We start from the raw sequence: 3,591 nt of genomic DNA, 5'->3' as shown, positions 1-3,591 counted from the left end.
CGCTTCCTCTCCCTCCCTTCCCAGGGCCTGGGGCCCGGCAGCTCTTCCCGCCTGTCTATGGTGTTTCTAGAACGACTTGGAGGGTGTCACGGGCTGAACTGTGTCCCCCAGATTCACAGGTTGAAGCCCTGACCCCGGGACCTCAGGATGTGACTCTGCGTGGAGACGGGGCCTTTAAATGGGTGACTGAGAACGAGGTCGTTAGGGTAGGGCCGCATCCCACGGGACGGGCGTCCTGAGAACAGGCACAGGACCACGTGGGGACACGGGGAGGACGCGGCGTCCACACCGCCCCGAGGCTCTGTCAGCCGTGCGCGCGGGGGCAGCTCGCCCCGGACACCACGTTCTCCTAGGAGTGCCTGGCCTCCAGGGGACCAGGCTCTCCTGGAGGGGGAGGAGCGGGGGCTCCGGCCGATCCCCGCGGAGGGTCCCCCCCCGCCAGGAACCCCTCGCGTGCGGCGCTCACCCGGGCCAACCTACGCGAGACCGGCAGCCAGTGGGCAAACTGCTGTTTTCCTGCTGCAAAGGGGAAACGTCGCGGTCTGTCCGCACCCCCGGAGGAGCGAGCCGCTGGGGCTGCCCGGGGCCTGGCCGGCTGCCGACCCCCAGCGCCACCTGGCGGCCGCGGGCGGAACTTCCCTTGTGCCCGCGGGGTGCCGGCGGGTGGGGCCGCTGTGGGTGCATCGAAGAACAGAACAGGCAAGACGCCCGCGCGGCGGGCCCAGCGCCCCAGGAGCGGAGGCACCATGAAGCAGGCGGAGCGTCCGCAGCGTCGGAAGGCCCCGCACCTGAGGACACACGGAGGGGCCGGCCCTAGGGTGGCCGGGGTCCCGCTGAGAACCAGGCGTCTGAGTACGGACTCGGCTGCGGGCGCCGCGTGGCTCTGCGGGTGGATCCCGGGAGGCCCTGCGGCGCGAGACCTGCTCCCGGAGAGGGAGGGGTCGGTGGGCAGGACCTCAGGGAACGAGGCGGGGACAAGTTCGGACACTGCTGGCCGTGCGGGGGACCCTGCGCCACAGCGAAGGTCCCGCCTCTACCCCAGAGTCTCCAGAATATTTTGAGCTAAGGAGAGCGATCCTTCTGGTTTTGCTGTTTTTATTTTATTTATTTATTTTTGGCCTTGTCGGGAGCGGGGCCGGGCGGGCATACGTGATCTTAGTTCCCCAACCAGGGATCGAGCCCGTACCCCCTGCAGGGGAAGTGCTGAGTCCTGACCACTGGACCGCCAGGGAAGTCCCGGTTTTGTTGTTGTTGTTGGTATTTATTTATTTATTTATTCATTCATTCATTCGTTCATTCATTCATTCATTTATTTATTTTTGGCTGCGTTGGGTCTTCGTTGCTCCGCGCAGGCTTTCTCTAGTTGCGGTGAGCGGGGTCTACTGTTTGTTGCGGTGCGTGGGCTTCTCATTGCGGTGGCTTCTCTTCTGGCGGAACTCGGGCTCTAGGCGCACGGGCTTCAGTAGTTGTGGCTTGTGGGCTCTAGAGCACAGGCTCAGTTGTGGCGCACAGGCTTAGTTGCTCCACGGCATGTGGGATCTTCCCGGACCAGGGCTCGACCCGTGTCCCCTGCAGGCGGATTCTTAACCACTGCGCCACCGGAGAAGTCCTGTTTTGTTGTTTTTAAAGAACGAGCTGCAGTCACTCTGGGATCCACTTCCCGCCCACCGGGATGGCCAGGATCAAGAAGACAGACCATAAGCAGCGTTGTCCAGGGTGTGGGCAGGTTGGGAGCCTCGCAAAGTGCCCGTGGGAGTGTGACAGGGCGCGGGCGCTTTGGAGAACAATCTGGCAGTTTCCTAAAAGGTGAGACGTGGAGTAACTGTATGAGCCAGAGTCCCACTCCTGATACAGGCCCAGAGAATTAAAAGCCTGTGTCCACAGAGAACGTGTATAGGAATGTGCACCGCAGCTTTACTCAGAAGAGTCAACAATGAAGAGAGCCCGAGTGTGCCTTCGCGGGCGCTGGTAAACAGCGTGTAGTTGCAGCCACTCGGTGGAATGTTCTTCAGCCACAAAAGGAGCAAAGTCCTGCCTCACTGGACAGCGTGGATGAGCCTTGAGAGCGTCGTGATCCGTGAAGGAAGCCACAGCGGCCCCGGATCGTGTGAGTCCGTCTCCGTGGAGCGCCCAGAGCAGGCAAATCCGCAGAGACAGAAAGTGGACTAGTGGTGGCCTGCGGGGAGAGGGTGGCGTGGCAGACGCTGGACGGAGCCCGAAAGCTGCCCGGCCTCCTGCACACTCGGCATCCCAGAGGACCCTGGGGGGAGGGGGGTGCCCTGCGGCGAACCTCGACCCACGGGCGACCCCATCCCCCCAGGGCTGGTCCAAGCGTCCACTCCTTGCCCATCTCCCCGAGAGCCCTGCATGCCAGGCGGCCAGCCGCGGGGGGGCCTCAGCTCGTGGTGGCCGCCTGTTTCCTCACGTCCATCCTGCTTCCCTGCTGCACAGGCTCAAACACCCCAGCGTGCCCAGGGCTCCACCAGATGCGCTTCACGTGGGGCTCACGAGCGCCAGTAAAAGTCTCCCCCAGTCGGGCGAGCCGTGAGGAAAGCCACAGACTGACGCAGCCCTCACAACCGGGGCCTCGCCTCTCGTCGCCCCCGGAAGCCCTGCCACCCCCAGCCTGCAGCCGCTCAGCTGCCCGGGCCCAGCTGGGCCTCTCCTGGAGAATCGCGTGGATGGGACCTCGTGGGCGTGGCCTCTGAGGCCGCTCCTCCTCAGGCGGCGGGGCCTCCCGTCCGGGGATGCACCACGTTTGTCCACTCACGCAGCAGCGTCGGGAGCGAGGATCAAGAGCCTGAGCAGGTCGCTGTGCGACACAGGTGTTCAGCGCACCCGGTGGGTGTGTGCGCGGCCGCCCCCCCGCTGCTCGCGAGGCCGCCCGCGTCCCGTCCGCTGTGGGTGCCCCAGGCTCTGCAGCCTGAAAGCCCTCGGTCCGTCTAATCACAGGCTGGACCTCAGCCTGCTCTGCGTTTCCCTCGGGGCTAATGATGGTGGACGAGCTTTCTCGTGCATCTGTGCCATCTGTGTATTGTCTTGGTGAAATGTCTGTTCAAATTTTTTGTCTTGTTTTTAATTGGTTTTTAAAAATTTTTTATTTTATTTATTTTTGGCTGCGTTGGGTCTTCATTGCTGCCTGCAGGCTTTCTCTAGTTGCAGCGAGCGGGGGGGCTTCTCTTGTTGCGGAGCACAGGATCTAGGCATGTGGACTTCAGTAGTTGTGGCTCGCGGGCTCTAGAGCGCAGGCTCAGTAGTTGTGGCTCACGGGCCTAGTTGCTCCGCGGCATGTGGGATCTTCCTGGACCAGGGCTCGAACCCGTGTCCCCTGATTTGGCAGGCGGATTCTTAACCACTGTGCCACCAGGGAAGTCCCTTAAATGGGTTGTTTTCACTTAAGTTTTGAGAGTTTTTTGTATAGTCTGCATCCGAGTCCTTTGTCAGATGTGTCATTTCTTCTCGTCTGTGGTTTGTCTTTTCATTCTCTTAACAGTGTCTATCACAGAACAAAAGTTTTTAATTTTTATGAAATCCAGTTTATCTCATTTTCCTATTACGTGTGGTGTTTGCTCATGACTAAGACCTCTGTCT

The sequence above is a fragment of the Mesoplodon mirus genome (assembly GCF_964341445.2).
Source record: "Mesoplodon mirus genome assembly, chromosome: 13".
Lineage (NCBI taxonomy): Eukaryota > Metazoa > Chordata > Mammalia > Artiodactyla > Ziphiidae > Mesoplodon > Mesoplodon mirus.
This window is presented reverse-complemented; position numbering follows the sequence as displayed.